The 22006-nt window shown below is 49.0% G+C and overlaps 1 protein-coding gene across 1 annotated transcript in view; it reads left to right on the top strand.

The window, feature by feature from the left end:
• The window catches only part of nadk2 (NAD kinase 2, mitochondrial), a 49397-nt gene that overhangs the window by 613 nt on the left and 26778 nt on the right, over nucleotides 1-22006 (top strand). The gene's annotated exons all lie outside the window — the stretch shown is intronic.

Genomic DNA, 22006 nt, shown 5'->3' with positions numbered 1-22006 from the left:
TCTACTCAACCTTTCTTCATAGCTAGCACCCTCCATACCAGGCAACATCCTGGTGAACCTCCTCTGCACCCTCTCTAAAGCATCCACATCCTTCTGGTAATGTGGCGACCAGAACTGTACGCAGTATTCCAAATGTGGCCTAACCAAAGTCCTATACAACTGTAACATGACCTGCCGACTCTTGTACTCAATACCCCGTCCGATGAAGGCAAGCATGCTGAATGCCTTCTTGACCACTCTATCGACCTGCGTTGCCACCTTCAGGGTACAATGGACCTGAACTCCCAGATCTCTCTGTACATCAATTTTCCCCAGGACTCTTCCATTGACCGTATAATTCGCTCTTGAATTAGATCTTCCAAAATGCATCACCTCACATTTGCCTGGATTGAACTCCATCTGCCATTTCTCCGCCCAACTCTCCAATCTATCTATATTCTGCTGTATTCTCTGACAGTCCCCTTCACTATCTGCAACTCCACCAATCTTTGTGTCATCTGCAAACTTGCTAATCAGACCACCTATACCTTTCGTCCAGATCATTTATGTATATCACAAACAACAGTGGTCCGAGCACGGATCCCTGTGGAACACCACTAGTCACCTTTCTCCATTTTGAGACACTCCCTTCCACCACTACTCCGTCTCCTGTTGCCCAGCCAGTTCTTTATCCATCTCGCTAGTACACCCTGAATCCCATTCGACTTCACTTTTTCCATCAACCTGCTATGGGGAACAATTGCTAGCTTTCGGAGCGTAGCTCCTTCCTCGGGTTAGTAAGGGAGGAGCTGCACTCTGAAAGCTAATAATAATAATAATCTTTTATTGTCACAAGTATGAAGTTACTGTGAAAAGCCCCTAGTCGCCACATTCCGGTGCCTGTTCAGGGAGGCCGGTGCGGGAATTGAACCGCGCTGCTGGCCTTGTTCTGCATCACAAACCAGCTGTGATTCTAAACAAACCTGTTGGACTTTAACCTGATGTAAGACTTCTTACTGTGCCCACCCCAGTCCAACGCCGGCATCGCCACAACGTGAAAATCTAATGGATTGAGGAAACCGGATATGACAGAGCCTGACATCAGAAGTAGATAACTTGCGATAACTGGGGAGTCAGCAAAGGGAACCCGTGTTTAACAAACCTGTTACATTTTTTGAAGCTGTAACTAGCAGAATAGATCAGGAGGAGCCAGTGGATGGGGTATACTTTGATTTTCCAAAGGTTTGATAAGATTATGTTTCTCACTAGTTTTCCCTTTCTGAATCTTTCTCTTGCCCTTCTTTGCAGAATACTAAAATTCTCAGAATTACCATATTTTAGCAACTTACACTTCTTCCTTTGATCAAATACAATCCTTGATTGGGAGGCCCCCAATTCGCTCGGTCACCTGGAATGTCAGAGGGTTGAATGGCCCAGTGAAAAGGTCGAGGGTATTTGCTCACCTTAAAGTAGCTGGAATTAAAAGTCTAATGATGACCATCGATTGATGTATAAAGAAACCCCATCCGGTTCACTGATGTCCTTTAGGGAAGGAAATCTGCCGTCCTCACCCAGCCTGGCCTACATGTGACTGCACACCCACAGCAATGTGGGTGACTCTGAAATGGCCGAGCGAGACACTCAGTTGTGTTCATCCGCTGCAAAAACACAAAAAGGAATGAAACCGGCCGGACCACCCGGCATCGACCCAGCACCGGAAACGATAAACCCAGCCCTGCCGACCCTGCAAAGTCCTCCTCACTGACATCTGGGGGCCTGTGCCAAGGTTGGGAGAGTTTCTCACAGACTGGTCAGTAACAGCCTGACAGACACTCACAGAATCACACCTTACAGACACTGTCCCAGACACCCCCATCCCCATTCCTGGGTGTGTCCTGTCTCACCGGCGGGACAGACCCAGCAGAGGGGCCGGCACAGTGGGATACAGTCGGGAGGGAGTTACCCTGGGAGTCCTCAACATCAACTCTGGACCCCATGAAGTCTCAGAGCTTCAGGTTAAACACGGGCAAGAAAACCTCCTGCTGATAACAACGTACCGGCCACCAACAGTTGATGAATCAGTTACTCCCCCGTGTTGAACACCACTTGAGGAAGCACTGAGGGTGACGAGGGCGCAGAATATGCTCTGGGTGGGGGGACTTCAATGTCCATCAACAAGAGTGGCTCGGTAGTACCACCACAGACCGAGCTGGCCGGGTCCTAAAGGACAGAGCTGCTAGACTGGGACTGCAGCAGGTGGTGAGGGAACCAACAAGAGGGAAACACACACTTGACCTCATCCCCCCCAATCTACCTGCTGCAGATGTATCTGTCCCTGACCGTATCGGGAGCAGTGACCACCGCACAGTCCTTGTGGAGACAAAGTCCCGTCTTCACATTGGAGAGCGAAATCGAGGAAATCCCCCGAGATGTTTAATAAATACATAAAGAGGCAGAGGACAACTGAGGAAGGAGAGTAAGTCTGATTCCTGTCCTGGCCCCCAGGTTTTTGTAAAGATCTAGTGAGGGGCGGTGGCGCAGTAGATAGCATTGCTGCCTCACGGCGCCAAGGACCCGGGTTCGATCCAGCCTCTGGGTCACTGTCCGTGTGGAGTTTGCACATTCTCCCTGTGTCTGCGTGGGTCTCACCCCCACAACACAAAGTTGTGCAGGGCAGGTGGATTGGCCGCGCTAAATTGCCCCTTGATTGGGGAAAAAAAGATCTGATAAGACCACAATAAGGCTTCGTTTAAAATAGGCAATGTTTGAGATTCAAGACATTTGCCAAGTCCCAAAATTCAACAGTTTTGAATAAACAAAAATAAACTTTACCAAACGAGGTCAGAGAGATAAAACAAGGATGGTAAATACGAGTGGATGTGGATGTACAGTCGAACTGTATTTGAACATATCACACTGCACAGTGAATAGTAAATTGCAGATGTGACCAGTTCAGAGTCCAAGGCTGTGCCAGCAACCCAACCAGACAGTAAACACTGGGCTAACTAATCTCGTTCAAATCCCTTGCCAGAGATTCTAGTCTTCACCTTTTAAGATGTAGCCTTGTAATTCTCCCCAAGTATCAGTCCAACTCTTGGCAGCATTATTGAGGCCCACCTCCCACCTCAGACTTTCCGCCTTGTCTCTTAAGAGAGTTTTTTTGTACTTTCTCAGGATGTGGGAGTCACTGGCAAGGCAAACATTTTTTATTGCCCACCCCTAATTGTCCGTGAGGAGGTGGTGGTGAGCTGCAGGTACACCCACTGTGCTGTTAGGGAGGGAGTTCCAGGCTGTTGCCCCAGCGACAGTGAAGGAACGGTGATATATTTCCCAGTCAGGGTGGTGAGTGACTTGGAGGGGAGCCTCCAGGTGGCGGGGTTCCCAGGTATCTGCTGCTCTTGTCTTTCTAGATGGGAGTGGCCGTGGGTTTGGAAGGTGCTGTCTGAGGAACCTGGGTGAGTTACTGCAGTGCATCTTGTAGATGGTGTACACGGCTGCCACTGTGCGTTGGTGGTGGAGCGAGTGTGTTTTATGTAGCTGGTCCAGTTCAGTTTCTGATCTATGGTAACCCCCAGGATGTGAATTGTGGGGGATTCAGCGATGGTAATGCCATTGAATGTCAAGGGGCGGTGGTTAGATCCTCTCCTCTCGGAGATGGTCATTGCCTGGCACTTGTGTTGCGCGAATGTAACTTGCCACTTGCCAGCCCGAGCCTGGATATTGTCCGGGTCTTGCTGCATTTGGACAGGGACTGCTTCAGTGTCTGAGGAGTTGCGAATGGTGCTGAACATTGTGCAGTCATCGCAAACATCCCCACTTCTGACCTTATGATGGAAAGAAGATCATTGGTGAAGCAGCTGAAGATGGTTGGGCCGAGGACAATTGCAGCAACACCCTCGAATCCTCTTGCAATGACGACCAACATACCATTAGCCTTCTTTACCGCCTGCTGCACCTGCATGCTTACCTTCAGCGACTGGTGCGCAAGGACACCCAGGTCCCGCTGCACACTCCCCTCTCCCAATTTACAACCATTCAGGTAGTAATCTGCCTTCCTGTTTTTGCTTCCAAAATGAATAACCTCACACTTATCCAAATTATACTGCATCTGCCATTGGTTTGCCCACTTGCCCAACCTATCGAGATCTTGCTGTAGGATCCCTGCATCCTCGTCACAGTTCACCCTCCCACCTAATTTGGTATCGTCTGCAAACTTTGAGATGTTAAATTTTGTTCCCGCATCCAAATCATTAATATATATTGTGAATAGCTGGGGTCCCAGCACCGATCCCTGTGGTACCCCCCTGGTTACTGCCTGCCAATTTGAGAAGGACCCATTAATCCCTACTCTTTGTTTCCTCTCTGCCAACCAGTTTTCTCTCCACCTCAATACATTTCCCCCAACCCCATGCACTTTAATTTTGCACAATTAATCTCTTTTGCGGGACTTTGTCAAACACCTTCTGAAAGTCCAAATATACCACATCGACTGGCTCCCCCTTGTCGACTGTACTGGTTACATAGAACATAGAACGATACAGCGCAGTACAGGCCCTTCGGCCCACGATGTTGCACCGACATGGGAAGTCAAAAAACAAAAGCCATCTAACCTACACTATGCCATTATCATCCATATGCTTATCCAATAAACTTTTAAATGCCCTCAATGTTGGTGAGTTCACTACTGTTGCAGGTAGGGCATTCCACGACCTCACCACTCTTTGCGTAAAGAACCTACCTCTGACCTCTGTCCTATATCTATTACCCCTCAGTTTAAAGCCATGTCCCCTCGTGCCAGCCATTTCCATCCGCAGGAGAAGGCTCTCACTGTCCACCCTATCTAACCCCCTGATAATTTTGTATGCCTCTATTAAGTCTCCTCTTAACCTTCTTCTCTCTAACGAAAACAACCTCAAGTCCATCAGCCTTTCCTCATAAGATTTTCCCTCCATACCATGCAACATCCTGGTAAATCTCCTCTGCACCCGCTCCAAAGCTTCCACGTCCTTCCTATAATGAGGTGACCAGAACTGTACGAAATACTCCAAATGCGGCCGTACCAGAGTTTTGTACAGCTGCAACATGACCTCATGACTCCGGAACTCAATCCCTCTACCAATAAAGGCCAACACTCCATAGGCCTTCTTCACAACCCTATCAACCTGGGTGGCAACTTTCAGGGATCTATGTACATGGACACCGAGATCCCTCTGCTCATCCACACTTCAAAGAACTTTACCATTAGCCAAATATTCCGCATTCCTGTTATTCCTTCCAAAGTGAGTCACCTCACACTTCTCTACATTAAACTCCATTTGCCACCTCTCAGCCCAGCTCTGCAGCTCATCTATGTCCCTCTGTAACCTGCAACATCCTTCCGCACTGTCGACAACACCACCGACTTTAGTGTCGTCTGCAAATTTACTCACCCACCCTTCTGCGCCCTCCTCTAGGTCATTTATAAAAATGACAAACAGCAACGGCCCCAGAACAGATCCTTGTGGTATGCCACTCGTAACTGAACTCCATTCTGAACATTTCCCATCAACCACCACCCTCTGTCTTCTTTCAGCTAGCCAATTTCTGATCCACATCCCTCAATCCCCAGCCTCCGTATTTTCTGCAATAGCCTACCGTGGGGAACCTTATCAAACGCTTTACTGAAATCCATATACACCACATCAACTGCTCTACCCTCGTCTACCTGTTCAGTCACCTTCTCAAAGAACTCTATAAGGTTTGTGAGGCATGACCTACCCTTCACAAAGCCATGCTGACTATCCCTAATCATATTATTCCTAGCTAGATGATTATAAATCTTGTCTCTTATAATCCCCTCCAAGACTTTACCCACTACAGACGTGAGGCTCACCGGTCTATAGTTGCCGGGGTTGTCTCTGCTCCCCTTTTTGAACAAAGGGACCACATTTGCTATCCTCCAGTCCTCTGGCACTATTCCTGTAGCCAATGATGACATAAAAATCAAAGCCAAAGGCTCAGCAATCTCTTCCCTGGCTTCCCAGAGAATCCTAGGATAAATCCCATCAGGCCCCGGGGACTTATCTATTTTCAGCCTGTCCAGAATTGCCAACACCTCTTCCCTACGTACCTCAATGCCATCTATTCTATTAGCCTGGGGCTCAGCATTCTCCTCCACAACATTCTCTTTTTCCTGAGTGAATACTGACAAAAAATATTCATTTAGTATCTCGCCTATCTCTTCAGACTCCACACACAATTTCCCATCCCTGTCCTTGACTGGCCCTACTCTTACCCTAGTCATTCTTTTATTCCTGACATACCCATAGAAAGCTTTTGGGTTTTCCTTGATCCTACCTGCCAAATACTTCTCATGTCCCCTCCTTGCTCGTCTTAGCTCTCTCTTTAGATCCTTCCTTGCTACCTTGTAACTATCCATCGCCCCAACTGAAACTTCACACCTCATCTTCACATAGGCCTCCTTCTTCCTCTTAACAAGAGATTCCACTTCTTTGGTAAACCACGGTTCCCTCGCTCGACGCCTTCCTCCCTGCCTGACCGGTACGTACTTATCAAGAACACGCAGTAGCTGTTCCTTGAACAAGCTCCACATATCCAGTGTGCCCAACCCTTGCAGCCTACTTCTCCAACCTATCCCCCCCCCCCCCAAGTCATGTCTAATGGCATCATAATTGCCCTTCCCCCAGCTATAACTCTTGCCCTGCGGGGTATACTTATCCCTTTCCATCACTAACGTAAACGTCACCGAATTGTGGGTCACTGTCCCCAAAGTGCTTACCTACCTCCAAATCTAACACCTGGCCTGGTTCATTACCCAAAACCAAATCCAATGTGGCCTCTCCTCTTGTTGGCCTGTCAACATATTGTGTCAGGAAACCTTCCTGCACACATTGTACAAAAAACGACCCATCTAATGTACTCGAACTATATCTTTTCCAGTCAATATTTGGAAAGTTAAAGTCTCCCATAATAACTACCCTGTTACTTTCGCTCTTATCCAGGATCATCTTCGCCATCCTTTCCTCTATATCCCTAGAACTATTTGGAGGCCTATAGAAGACTCCCAACAGGGTGACCTCTCCTTTCCTGTTTCTCACCTCAGCCCATACTACCTCGGAAGAAGAGTCCCCATCTAGCATCCTCTCCACCACCGTAATACTGTTTTTGACTAGCAGCGCCACACCTCCCCCTCTTTTGCCTCCTTCTCTAAGCTTACTAAAGCACCTAAACCCCGGAACCTGCAACAACCACTCCTGTCCCTGCTCTATCCATGTCTCCGAAATGGCCACAACATCGAAGTCCCAGGTACCAACCCATGCTGCCAGTTCCCCTACCTTATTTCGTATACTCCTGGCATTGAAGTAGACACACTTCAAACCACCTACCTGAACACTGGCCCCATCCTGCGACGTTAAATCTGTGCTCCTGACCTCTATACTCTCAATCTCTCGTACCCTAAAACTACAATCCAGGTTCCCATGCCCCTGCTGCATTAGTTTAAACCCCCCCAAAGAGCACTAGCAAATCTCGCCCCCAGGATATTTGTGCCCCTCAGGTTCAGTAGACCATCCTGTCTGTCGAGGTCCCACCTTCCCCAGAAAGAGCCCCAGTCATCCAGAAATCTGAATCCCTCCCGCCTGCACCATCCCTGTAGCCACGTGTTTAAATGCTCTCTCTCCCTATTCCTCATCTCCTTATCACGTGGCACGGGCAACAACCCAGAGATAACAACTCTGTTTGTTCTCGTTCTGAGCTTCCATCCTAGCTCCCTGAAAGCCTGCCTGACATCCTTGTCCCCTTTCCTACCTATGTCGTTAGTGCCAATGTGGACCACGACTTGGGGCTGCTCCCCCTCCCCCTTAAGGACCCAGAAAACACGATCCGAGACATCACGTACCCTTGCACCTGGGAGGCAACATACCAAACGTGAGTCTCTCTCGCTCCCACAAAATCTCCTATCTGTGCCCTTGACTATCAAGTCCCCAATTACTAATGCTCTGCTCCTCTCCCCCCTTCCCTTCTGAGCAACAGGGACAGACTCCGTGCCAGAGGCCCGTACCCCATGGCTTACCCCTGGTAAGTCCCCCCCCCCCACAAGTATCCAAAGCGGTATACTTGTTACTCAGGGGAACGACTGCAGGGGATCCCTGCACTGACTGCTTCTTCCCAGTCCCTCTTACAGTTACCCGTCTATCTCCAATCTTTGGTGTAACTAATTCCCTGAAGCTGCTATCTATGACCCACTCTGCCTCCCGAATGATCCGAAGTTCTTCCAACTCCAGCTCCAGTTCCCTAACTCGGTCTTGGAGGAGCTGGAGATGGCTGCACTTCCTGCAGGTAAAATCAGCAGGGACACTAACGGCATCCCTCACCTCAAACATCCTGCAGGAGTAACATTGCACTCCCTTCCCTGCCATCCCTCTAACCTCCAACCAAGATCTGGTTAATAAATAAATAAATAAAATATATAGGGATGGTGCAGGCGGGAGGGATTCAGATTTCTGGATAACTGGGGCTCTTTCTGGGGAAGGTGGGACCTCTACAGACAGGATGGTCTACATCTGAACCTGAGGGGCACAAATATCCTGGGGGGGAGATTTGTTAGTGCTCTTTGGGGGGGTTTAAACTAATGCAGCAGGGGCATGGGAACCTGGATTGTAGTTTTAGGGTAAGGGAGAATGAGAGTATAGAGGTCAGGAGCACAGATTTGACGTCGCAGGAGGGGGCCAGTGTTCAGGTAGGTGGTTTGAAGTGTGTCTACTTCAATGCCAGGAGTATACGAAACAAGGTAGGGGAACTGGCAGCATGGGTTGGTACCTGGGACTTCGATGTTGTGGCCATTTTGGAGACATGGATAGAGCAGGGACAGGAATGGATGTTGCAGGTTCCGGGGTTTAGGTGTTTTAGTAAGCTCAGAGAAGGAGGCAAAAGAGGGGGAGGTGTGGCGCTGCTAGTCAAGAGCAGTATTACGGTGGCGGAGAGGATGCTAGATGGGGACTCTTCTTCCGAGGTAGTATGGACTGAAGTTAGAAACAGGAAAGGAGAGGTCACCCTGTTGGGAGTTTTTTATAGGCCTCCTAATAGTTCTAGGGATGTAGAGGAAAGGATGGCGAAGATGATTCTGGATAAGAGCGAAAGTAACAGGGTAGTTATTATGGGAGACTTTAACTTTCCAAATATTGACTGGAAAAGATATAGTTTGAGTACAATAGATGGGTCGTTTTTTGTACAGTGTGTGCAGGAGGGTTTCCTGAAACAATATGTTGACAGGCCAACAAGAGGCGAGGCCACGTTGGATTTGGTTTTGGGTAATGAACCAGGCCAGGTGTTGGATTTGGAGGTAGGAGAGCACTTTGGGGACAGTGACCACAATTCGGTGACGTTTACGTTAGTGATGGAAAGGGATAAGTATATACCGCAGGGCAAGAGTTATAGCTGGGGGAAGGGCAATTATGATGCCATTAGACGTGACTTGGGGGGGATAAGGTGGAGAAGTAGGCTGCAAGTGTTGGGCACACTGGATAAGTGGGGCTTGTTCAAGGATCAGCTACTGCGTGTTCTTGATAAGTATGTACCGGTCAGGCAGGGAGGAAGGCGTCGAGCGAGGGAACCGTGGTTTACCAAGGAAGTGGAATCTCTTGTTAAGAGGAAGAAGGAGGCCTATGTGAAGATGAGGTGTGAAGTTTCAGTGGTGGCGATGGATAGTTACAAGGTAGCGAGGAAGGATCTAAAGAGAGAGCTAAGACGAGCAAGGAGGGGGCATGAGAAGTATTTGGCAGGAAGGATCAAGGAAAACCCAAAAGCTTTCTATAGGTATGTCAGGAATAAGCGAATGACTAGGGAAAGAGTAGGACCAGTCAAGGACAGGGATGGGAAATTGTGTGTGGAGTCTGAAGAGATAGGCGAGATACTAAATGAATATTTTTCGTCAGTATTCACTCAGGAAAAAGATAATGTTGTGGAGGAGAATGCTGAGCCCCAGGCTAATAGAATAGATGGCATTGAGGTACGTAGGGAAGAGGTGTTGGCAGTTCTAGACAGGCTTAAAATAGATAAGTCCCCGGGACCTGATGGGATTTATCCTAGGATTCTCTGGGAGGGCAGGGAAGAGATTGCTGGACCTTTGGCTTTGATTTTTATGTCATCATTGGCTACAGGAATAGTGCCAGAGGACTGGAGGACAGCAAATGTGGTCCCTTTGTTCAAAAAGGGGAGCAGAGACAACCAAGGCAACTATAGACCGGTGAGCCTCACGTCTGTAGTGGGTAAAGTCTTGGAGGGGATTATAAGAGACAAGATTTATAATCATCTAGATAGGAATAATATGATCAGGGATAGTCAGCATGGCTTTGTGAAGGGTAGGTCATGCCTCACAAACCTTATTGAGTTCTTTGAGAAGGTGACTGAACAGGTAGACGAGGGTAGAGCTGTTGATGTGGTGTATATGGATTTCAGCAAAGCGTTTGATAAGGTTCCCCACGGTAGGCTATTGCAAAAAATACGGAGGCTGGGGATTGAGGGTGATTTAGAGATGTGGATCAGAAATTGGCTAGCTGAAAGAAGACAGAGGGTGGTGGTTGATGGGAAATGTTCAGAATGGAGTACAGTCACAAGTGGAGTACCACAAGGATCTGTTCTGGGGCCGTTGCTGTTTGTCATTTTTATCAATGACCTAGAGGAAGGCGCAGAAGGGTGGGTGAGTAAATTTGCAGACGATACTAAAGTCGGTGGTGTTGTCGATAGTGTGGAAGGATGTAGCAGGTTACAGAGGGATATAGATAAGCTGCAGAGCTGGGCTGAGAGGTGGCAAATGGAGTTTAATGTAGAGAAGTGTGAGGTGATTCACTTTGGAAGGAATAACAGGAATGCGGAATATTTGGCTAATGGTAAAGTTCTTGAAAGTGTGGATGAGCAGAGGGATCTAGGTGTCCATGTACATAGATCCCTGAAAGTTGCCACCCAGGTTGATAGGGTTGTGAAGAAGGCCTATGGAGTGTTGGCCTTTATTGGTAGAGGGATTGAGTTCCGGAGTCGGGAGGTCATGTTGCAGCTGTACAGAACTCTGGTACGGCCGCATTTGGAGTATTGCGTCTGGTTCTGGTCACCGCATTATAGGAAGGACGTGGAGGCTTTGGAGCTGGTGCAGAGGAGATTTACCAGGATGTTGCCTGGTATGGAGGGAAAATCTTATGAGGAAAGGCTGACGGACTTGAGGTTGATTTCGTTGGAGAGAAGAAGGTTAAGAGGAGACTTAATAGAGGCATACAAAATGATCAGGGGGTTGGATAGGGTGGACAGTGAGAGCCGTCTCCCGCGGATGGAAATGGCTGGCACGAGGGGACATAACTTTGAACTGAGGGGTAATAGATATAGGTCAGAGGTAGGTTCTTTACGCAAAGAGTAGTGAGGTCGTGGAATGCCCTACCTGCTACAGTAGTGAACTCGCCAACATTGAGGGCATTTAAAAGTTTATTGGATAAACATATGGATGATAATGGTATAGTGTAGGTTAGATGGCTTTTGTTTTGGTGCAACATCGTGGGCCGAAGGGCCTGTACTGTGCTGTATCGTTCTATGTTCTAATAATATTATATGGCACTTGCCTCACACCAATGGGCCTTATTATTAGGTTAGAGGAGGAGGGCGGGTGGGAGACACTACACGTGTAGTGTCTCGGGTTTCCTCTCCACCAGAATTTATTGGGTGGGGGGGGCCTTCCCAGAAGTCCGCGGGTCGAACTTCCGGTTCCCGCCTTATATACATTAAAAAAAATAAAACAGAAAAGAAGAACAGAAACGGGACCAGGTAATTGTTTTTAAAGCAAAAACTTACCTCCGAGAAGGCCCCTGCGCACCGCTCCCGCCGAAATTCTTCAAAGAATTCCAACAGATTTGTCGAGCATGATTTTCCCTTCATAAATCCACGCTGACTCTGACTGATCCTGCCACTGCTTTCGAAATGTTCCGCTTTAAAGTCCTTGATAATGGATTCAAGCATTTTCCCCACTACCGATGTTAGGCTTACTGGTCTATAATTCCCTGCTTTCTCTCTACCTCCCTTTTTGAATATCGGAGTGACGTGAGCTACCCTCCAATCTGCAGGGACAGTTCCAGAGTCTATAGAATCCCGGAAGATGACCACCAACGCATCCACTATTTCCTTAAGCTCTCTGGGATGCAGATTCTCAGGCCCTGGGGATTTATCCGCCTTTAATCCCATCAATTTTCCCAGCACCATTTCTCTACTAATGTTGATCTCTCTCAGTTCTTCCCTCTCATTAAACCTTTCATTTTCCAGCATTTCTGGGATCTGATTTGTGTCCTCTTTTGTGAAGACAGAACCAAAGTATGTATTCAATTGCTCAGCCATTTCTCTGTCCCTTATTATGCATTCCCCTGTTTCTGTCTGCAGTGGGTCTACATTTCTCTTTACCAATCTCTTTCTCTTCACATATCTGTAGAAACTCTTAGTGTCAGTCTTTATGTTCCCTGCAAGCTTCCTTTCGTACTGTACCTTCCCCTTCTTAATCAATCCCTTCGTCCTTCTTTGCTGAATTCTAAACTGCTCCCAATCCTCAGACCTATTATTTTTCTTGGCCAATCTATATGCTCCTTCCTTGGATCGGATACTATTTCTAATTTCCTTTGTAAACCACGGATTGGCCCTCTTACCCCCTTTGCTTTTGTGCCAGACAGGAATGAACAGTTGCTGTAGTTCCCCCACGCGTTCCTTAAATGTTTGCCATTGTCTATCCACTGTCATCCCTTTAAGTAACTCTCCCCAATCTATCAAGGCCAACTCACACCTCATAGCCTCATAATTCCCTGTATTAAGATTCAGCACCCGAGTCTCCGAATCAGCTACTTCACTCTCCACCTTGATAAAAAATTCTATCATGTTATGGTCGCTCATCCCCAAGGGGTCTCGTACAGCTAGATTGGCAATGATTCCCTTCCCATTGCACAGTACCCAGTCTAAGATGGCCTGCTCTCCAGTTGGTTCCTCCACATATTGGTCAAGAAAACCATCCCGTATACACTCCAGGAATTCCTCCTCTACGGCATTGTGGCTAATTTGATTTGCCCAATCTGTGAAGATTAAAATCACCCATGATCACCGATATTCCCTTGTTACATGCATCTCTAATTTCTTGTTTAATGCCATTCCCAACCTCACCACTGCAGTTTGGGGGTCTGTATATGACACCCACTAATGTCCCTTGATATTTCCCAACTCTCCCCATACAGATTCCACATTGTCAGAGCTAATAGCCTTTCTCACTATTGTGTTAATTTCCTCTGTAACCAGCAGTGCCACGTCACCACCTTTTCCTTTATGCCCATCCTTCCTAAATATGGAGAACCCTGGGACATTCCCATCCCTGGTCCCCCTGCAGCCATGTCTCCGTAATCCCAATTATATCATATCCATTTATATCTCTGCGCGATTAGTTCACCCACTTTATTGCGAATGCTCCATGCATTAAGGCACAGAGCCTTTAAGTTTGTCTTTTTCACAATGTTTGTCTTGCTCCCAATATTTTTCTCCACTGCCCTGTTTGAATTTTCCCCTTGGTTTCTCCACCTGTCACTTTTCTTATTCACTTTTCTACCTTTTGCTTTTGTCCTTGCTCCCTCTGTCTCTGACTCCTTGCGTAGGTTCCCACCCCCCTGGCATATTAGTTTAAACCCTCCCCACCTGCTCTCGCAAATAGACATCAGTTCTAGTTCTGCCCAGGTGTAACCTGCCCAGTTTGTACAGGTCCCACCTCCCCCAGAACCGGTCCCAATGCCCCAGGAATCTGAAACCCTCCCCCTGACACCATCCCTTCAGCCACGTATCCATCCGATATATCCTGTCATTTCCACTCTGACTAGCACGTGGCACCGGCAGTAATCCTGAGATCACTACCTTCGAGGTCCGATTTCTTAACTTCCTTCCGAGCTCCCTGTATTCTGCTTTTAGGACCTCATCCCTTTTTTTACCGATGTCGTTTGTACCGATGTGGTATCAGACCACTGGCTGTTCACCCTCCCCCTCCAGAATGTTCTGTACCCGCTCCGAGACATCCATGACCCTAGCATCAGGGAGGCAACATACCATCCTGGAATATCGTTTGCGGCCACAGAAAGGCCTGTCTATTCCCCTTACAATTGAATCCCCGATAACTATTGCACTGTCACACTTATCCCCCCTCCCCTTTGCAGCAGAACCAACCGTGGTGCCACGAGTTTGGCTGTTGCTGTTTTCCCCTGAGAGGCCATTCCCCCCCAAAGCTATCCCAAACGGTATATCTGTTCTGCAGGGGAATGGCCACCGGAGATTCCTGCACTACCTGCCTCTCTCTCTTGCTCTGTCTGGTGGTCACCCATTCCCTCCCTGCCTGCGGAGTCTGAGCCTGTGGTGTGACTGCCTCTCTATACGTGCTGTCCATGACACTCTCTGCCTCACGGATGCTCCACAGTGTCTCCAGCCGCCGCTCCAGCTCTGAAACCCGAGCTTCCAGGAGCTGTAACTGGAGACACTTCCTGCACACACGCTGATCCCGGGGACTGGAACTGTCCCCAGCCTGCCACGTGGAGCAAGAGGAGCAGACCACGCCTTGGAGCTGTCTGCCATGATTTATTCCTTTAAAGGAATGTAGTATTTGATTTGATTTTATTGTCACATGTACCGAAGTACAGTGAAAAGTATTTTTCTGCGGCCGAGGAAACGTACACAGTACGTACATAGTAGCCAAAAAGAATAATCTACAGAGAACATTGAGAAACTGATTAGTTACAGTGCGGAACTAATGACACGTCTTGACCACCTTCACTCACCTTTCAGAACAATGTCTTAATTATCCCCACTCTCTCTGTTTTCCCATTAGACTCTGGATAATGTGCGCTAGACGTCACATGGGTGAAATTATATTGCTGTGCAAACTGTGTCCACTCCCAACTCGCAAAACACGGACCATTGTCAGAGACAACATTACGCGGAATACCATGGCGTGCAAAAATCGATTTAGTTGCCTTCATCAATGATCTGGCAGTCGAATATTTTAACAACATCACCTCTAGAAAGTTGGAGAAATATTCTATGGCTATCAAGTAGTCATGACCCTGGAAATGAAATAGATCCATGCCCACCTTGTCCATGGACTGGTCACAATTTCCATTTGTTGCATGGTTTCTTTGCTGTGCTGGCTGATGCATCTGATAAATTAGAACAGAACATTACAGCGCAGTACAGGCCCTTCGGCCCTCGATGTTGCGCCGACCTGTGAAACCACTCTAAAGCCTGTCTACACTATTCCCTCATCGTCCATATGTCTATCCAATGACCATTTGAATGCCCTTAGTGTTGGCGAGTCCACTACTGTTGCAGGCAGGGCATTCCACGCCCTTACTACTCTCCGAGTAAAGAACCTACCTCTGACATCTGTCCTATATCTATCTCCCCTCAATTTAAAGCTATGTCCCCTCGTGCTAGACATCACCATCCGAGGAAAAAGGCTCTCACCGTCCACCCTATCCAATCCTCTGATCATCTTGTATGCCTCAATTAAGTCACCTCTTAACCTTCTTCTCGCGAACGAAAACAGCCTCCGGTCCCTCAGCCTTTCCTCATAAGATCTTCCCTCCATACCAGGCAACATCCTGGTAAATCTCCTTCTGCACCCTTTCCAATGCTTCCACATCCTTCCTATAATGCGGCGACCAGAATTGCACGCAATACTCCAAATGCGGCCGCACCAGAGTTTTGTACAGCTGCAACATGACCTCATGGCTCCGAAACTCAATCCCTCTACCAATAAAAGCTAACACACCGTACGCCTTCTTAACAACCCTCTCAACCTGGGTGGCAACTTTCAGGGATCTATGTACATGGACACCGAGATCTCTCTGCTCATCCACACTACCAAGAATCTTACCATTAGCCCAGTACTCAGTCTTCCTGTTATTCCTTCCAAAATGAATCACCTCACACTTTTCTGCATTAAACTCCATTTGCCACCTCTCAGCCCAGTGCTGCAGCTTATCTATGTCCCTCTGTAACTTGTAACATCCTTCCGCATTGTCCACAACTCCACTGACTTTAGTGTCATCTGCAAATTTACTCACCCATCCTTCTATGCCCTCCTCCAGGTCATTTATAAAAATGACAAACAGCAGTGGCCCCAAAACAGATCCTTGTGGTACACCACTAGTAACTGGACTCCAGTCTGAACATTTCCCATCAACCACCACTCTTTGTCTTCTTCCAGCTAGCCAATTTCTGATCCAAACTGCTAAATCACCCTGAATCCCATGCTTGAACATATTGGCCGATATCTCTGTTTATTCCCGGCCAATACACCAACTGTCTGGCTCTCCAATCACACTTCCCAATGCCCTGATGATCCTTGTGAATCTGCTGCAGAATCCGTAAATGTAAACTGGCAGGAATCACTACCCTGTCTCCCTTTAGCAGGACACCATCAATTGTAGTCAGATCATCTCCTATATCTCGAAAGTGTGATTTACATCCAGCTGACCATACTCTGAGGTATTGTTCCACCTTCTGGAGTGTCAAGTCCTTTTCAGTTTTGGCTTTTGTGGTCAGAATATCAGTACTGGTAGTAACTCAGAAATTAAATGAGCTTGCGATTCCATTATTCAGACTAACTCAGGTTCTGATGTTTCAGCATCAGTAGATGCCCTGTTTTCTGATGTGTCATCATCAGTGGTAGCTATGGAGAGGTCGTTCACATCACCCAAGTCTTCCCTGGACTCTTCACCTGTGTCATCTGAAGTACCCATTGAGTGAATCCTTTCCATTAGCTGCAATCTTTCACAAGCAACAACACCAATCAATGGAGATTTAGACATAGAATTTCTGATCCTCTACGACCTCAAAAGTCGATGGGTAGGTCTATTTGCCCATTCTTCACGATGAGACAGCATGTAATCTTTGAACTCACAGGTGGGCTGCTTTATCAGAGGCTTTCTTTTTTAAAAAAATATATTTTATTCAAAATGTTTTGGCCAAACAAAACAATACAAAGGTTTTCCTTTTTCGACAATGAAACAGTATAAATAACAGTGGCCATTTTAACAAATAAATAAATAATATGTAAACTAAATGGCAACTGCCATATCAAAAATAATAACTCTCCAAAAATAGAATCGAGCAATCCAGTATACATAACCTGGTACAAATATCTATACACAAACATCCCTGAGGGCCCGCCTGGGCTCTCTTTCCCTCCCCCCCTCCCCCCTGGGTTGCTGCTGCTACCTTCCCATTTCCTTTATCGTTCTGCGAGGTCGTCAATGAACGGTTGCCACCGCCTGGTGAACCCTTGAGCCGAACCCCTTAGTGCAAACTTTATCCGTTCTAGTTTTATAAACCCTGCCATGTCGTTTATCCAGGTCTCCACACCCGGGGGTTTGGCTTCCTTCCACATAAGCAATATCCTTCGCCGGGCTACTAGGGACGCAAAGGCCAAGACATCAGCCTCTCTCGCCTCCTGCACTCCCGGCTCTTCTGCAACCCTGAATATAGCCAACCCCCAGCCTGGCTCGACCCAGACCCCCACCACCTTCGAAAGCACCTTTGCCACCCCTACCCAGAACCCCTGCAGTGCCGGACACGACCAAAACATGTGGGTGTGGTTTGTTGGGCTTCTCGAGCATCTCCCACACCTATCCTCTACCCTGAAAAATTTACTGAGCCTTGCTCCGGTCATATGTGCCCTGTGCAAAACCTTGAATTGTATCAGGCTTAGCCTGGCGCACGAGGACGAAGAGTTTATCCTATGTAGGGCATCTGCCCACAGCCCCTCTTCAATCTCTTCCCCCAGCTCTTCTTCCCATTTTCCCTTCAGCTCATCCACCATGATCTCCCCCTCGTCCCTCATTTCCCTGTATATATCCGACACCCTACCATCCCCCACCCATGTCCCTGAGATCACTCTATCCTGAACCTCCTGCGTCGGGAGCTGCGGGAATTCCCTCACCTGTTGCCTCGCAAAAGCCCTCAGTTGCATGTACCGAAATGCATTCCCTTGGGGCAACCCATATTTTTCCGTCAGCGCTCCCAGACTCGCAAACGTCCCGTCTACGAACAGATCTCTCAGTTGCACAACCCCCGCTCTCTGCCATGCTCCAAATGCCCCATCCATTCTCCCCGGGACAAACCTATGGTTATTTCTTCTCGAGGACCACACCGAGGCTCCCATCCTTCCCCTATGTCGTCTCCACTGCCCCCAAATTTTTAGTGTTGCCACCACCACTGGACTTGTGGTGTATTTCTTCGGTGAGAACGGCAACGGCGCCGTCACCATTGCTTGTAGGCTGGTTCCCTTGCAGGACGCCATCTCCAATCTCTTCCACGCCGCTTCCTCCCCTTCTCCCATCCACTTACACACCATTGAGATATTGGCGGCCCAATAGTACTCACTTAAGCTCGGTAGTGCCAGCCCCCCCCCCCCCCCCCTATCCCTGCTGCGCTGCAAGAACCCCCTCCTCGCTCTCGGGGTCTTCCCGGCCCCCACAAAACTCATGACACTTTTCCCAATTCTCTTGAAAAAAGCCTTCGTGACCATCACCGGAAGGCACTGAAACACAAAGAGGAATCTCGGGAGGACTACCATTTTAACCGCCTGCACCCTACCCACCAGTGACAGGGGCACCATGTCCCATCTCTTAAAATCCTCCTCCATCTGTTCCACCAATCTTGTTAAATTAAGCCGGTGTAAGGTTCCCCAACTCCAGGCTATCTGAATCCCCAAGTACCGGAAATCTCTTGTTACCTTCCTCAGCGGTAAGTCATCTATTCCCCTGCTCTGCTCCCCCAGATGCACCACAAACAACTCACTCTTACCCATATTCAATTTGTACCCCGAAAATTCCCCAAACTCCCTGAGTGTCTGCATTATCTCAGGCATCCCCTCCACTGGGTCCGCAACATACAGCAATAAATCATCTGCATACAAGGATACCCGGTGTTCTTCTCCTCCCCTGAGCACTCCCCTCCACTTCCTGGAGCCCCTCAGTGCTATGGCCAGGGGCTCAATCGCCAATGCAAACAGTAACGGAGACAGGGGACACCCCTGCCTCGTCCCTCTATGAAGACGGAAGTAATCAGACCTCTGTCTGTTCGTGGCCACGCTCGCCACCGGGGCCCTATACAGCAGCTGTACCCATCCAATATACCCTTCTCCAAAACCAAATCTCCTCAGCACCTCCCACAGATAATCCCACTCCACTCTGTCAAATGCTTTCTCGGCGTCCATCGCCACCACTATCTCCGCCTCCCCCTCTGGTGGGGGCATCATCATTACCCCTAGCAACCTCCGTATGTTCGTGTTCAGCTGTCTCCCCTTAACGAACCCAGTTTGATCCTCGTGGACCACCCCCGGGACACAGTCCTCTATCCTCGTCGCCATCACCTTGGCCAGGAGCTTAGCATCTACATTTAAAAGGGAAATGGGCCTGTAGGACCCACACTGCAGCGGGTCTTTTTCCTTCTTCAAAAGGAGCGATATCGTTGCCTCCGACATAGTCGGGGGCAGCTGCCCCCTTTCCCTAGCCTCATTAAAGGTCCTCGTCAAAAGCGGGGCCAGTAAGTCCATATACTTCCTGTAAAATTCCACCGGGAATCCGTCCGGTCCCGGGGCCTTCCCCGCCTGCATGCTCCCAATCCCTTTTACCACCTCCTCCATCTCAATCTGTGCTCCCAGTCCCGCCCTCTCCTGCTCCTCCACCTTGGGGAATTCCAGCTGATCCAAGAAACACATCATTCCCTCCTTCCCTTCCGGGGGCTGAGCCTTATATAACCTCTTATAAAATGCCTTGAACACCCCTGTCACTCTCTCCGCTCCCCGTTCCATCTCTCCCTCCTCATCTTTCACCCCACCTATCTCCCTCGCTGCTCCCCTCTTCCTCAGTTGGTGGGCCAGTAGCCGACTCGCCTTCTCTCCATACTCATACTGTACACCCTGTGCCCTCCTCCACTGTGCCTCTGCCTTACCCGTGGTCAGCAGGTCAAATTCCACATGCAGCCTTTGCCTTTCCCTGTACAGTCCCTCCTTCAGTGCCTCCGCATATTGCCTGTCCACCCTCAAAAGTTCTTTCAGCAATCGCTCCCTTTCTTTACCCTCTTGCTTCCCTTTATGTGCCCTTATGGATATCAGTTCCCCTCTAACCACTGCCTTCAACGCCTCCCAGACCACTCCCACCTGAACCTCTCCGTTGTCATTAAGCTCCAAGTACCTTTCGATACACCCCCTCACCCTTAGACATACTCCCTCATCCGCCAATAAGCCCATATCCATTCTCCAGAGTGGGTGCTGTTCTTTTTCCTCTCCTACCTCCAGGTCTACCCAATGTGGAGCGTGGTCCGAAATGGCTATGGCCGTATATTCCGTCCCTGTCACCTTCGGAATCAGTGCCCTTCCCAAGACAAAAAAGTCTATCCGTGAGTATACTTTGTGGACATGGGAGAAAAATGAGAACTCCTTACTCCTAGGCCTACTAAATCTCCAGGGGTCTACCCCTCCCATCTGCTCCATGAAGTCCTTGAGCAGCCTGGCCGCTGCCGGCCTCCTCCCGGTCCTGGACCTCGACCGGTCCAGCCCTGGATCAAGCACCGTATTGAAGTCTCCCCCCATTACCAACTTTCCAGCCTCCAGGTCTGGGATACGTCCCAACATACGCCTCATAAAATTTGCATCGTCCCAGTTCGGGGCATATACGTTCACCAGAACCACCGCCTCCCCTTGCAATCTGCCACTCACCATCACATATCTACCCCCGCTATCCGCCACTATGGTCTTTGCCTCAAACAGTACCCGTTTCCCCACTAAGATAGCCACCCCCCTGTTCTTCGCATCTAAACCCGAATGAAACACCTGTCCCACCCATCCTTTACGTAGTCTAACCGGGTCTATCAGTTTCAGATGCGTCTCCTGCAACATAACCACATCTGCCTTTAATTTCTTTAGGTGTGCGAGTACCCGTGCCCTTTTAATCGGCCCGTTCAGCCCTCTCACGTTCCACGTGATCAGCCGGGTTGGGGGGCTCTTTACCCCTCCTTGTCGCCAGCCATCCCCTTTTTTAACCCAGCTCCTCACCCGGTTCCCACGTACCCGTGTATCCCCCCGACGGCGCCCTCCCGCCTCGACCACCCCATCCCATAACAGCTTCTCCTTAGCAGCAGCAACCCAGTTAACCCCCCCCCCTCCCCCACTAGATCCCCCTCTAGCGTAGTTGCACCCCCCATGTTGCTCCCAGAAGTCAGCGAACTCTGGCTGACCTCGGCTTCTCCCCGTGACCTCGGCCCCCACTGTGCGAGGCCCCCTCCTTCCTGCGTCCCTGTTCCCGCCATAATTACCATAGCGCGAACAAAGCCTGCGTTTCCCACTCGGCCCCGCCCCTAATGGCCGGCGCCCCCAGTTCCTCATACTCTTCCCCCCCCCCCCCCCCCAACATGGGGAAGAGAGAAAAGTTGCAGGATCGCAAGATTAACAAATTGAAAAATCATCCCCCCCTCCCCCTTTTTTCCCCCTCGCCCCACATAATCACCCCACCACTTTGTCCCAAAAGTTCTTTCTCTCGCCAAACTATTCCAGCTTCTCGTCCACAATGAATGTCCACGCCTCTTCTGCCGTCTCAAAGTAGTGGTGCTTCCCTTGGTGTGTGACCCAAAATCTCGCCGGTTGTAACATTCCAAACTGGATCTTCTTTTTGTGAAGCACCGCCTTAGTCCGATTGAAACTTGCCCTCCTTCTCGCCACCTCCGCACTCCAATCCTGGTATACGCGGATCACCGCGTTCTCCCACCTACAGCTCCGAGTTTTCTTCGCCCACCTGAGGACCGTCTCTCTGTCATTATAGCGGAGAAACCTCACCACTATAGCTCAAGGTATTTCTCCAGCCCTCGGTCTTCGCGCCAAAACGCGATAAGCTCCCTCCACCTCCAAAGGGCCCGTTGGGGCCTCCGATCCCATTAGCGAGTGAAGCATCGTGCTCACATATGTCCCGACGTCCACCCCTTC

The sequence above is a fragment of the Scyliorhinus torazame genome, chromosome 9 (assembly GCF_047496885.1).
Source record: "Scyliorhinus torazame isolate Kashiwa2021f chromosome 9, sScyTor2.1, whole genome shotgun sequence".
In the NCBI taxonomy this organism is placed as follows: Eukaryota; Metazoa; Chordata; class Chondrichthyes; order Carcharhiniformes; family Scyliorhinidae; genus Scyliorhinus; species Scyliorhinus torazame.
This window is presented reverse-complemented; position numbering and strand designations above follow the sequence as displayed.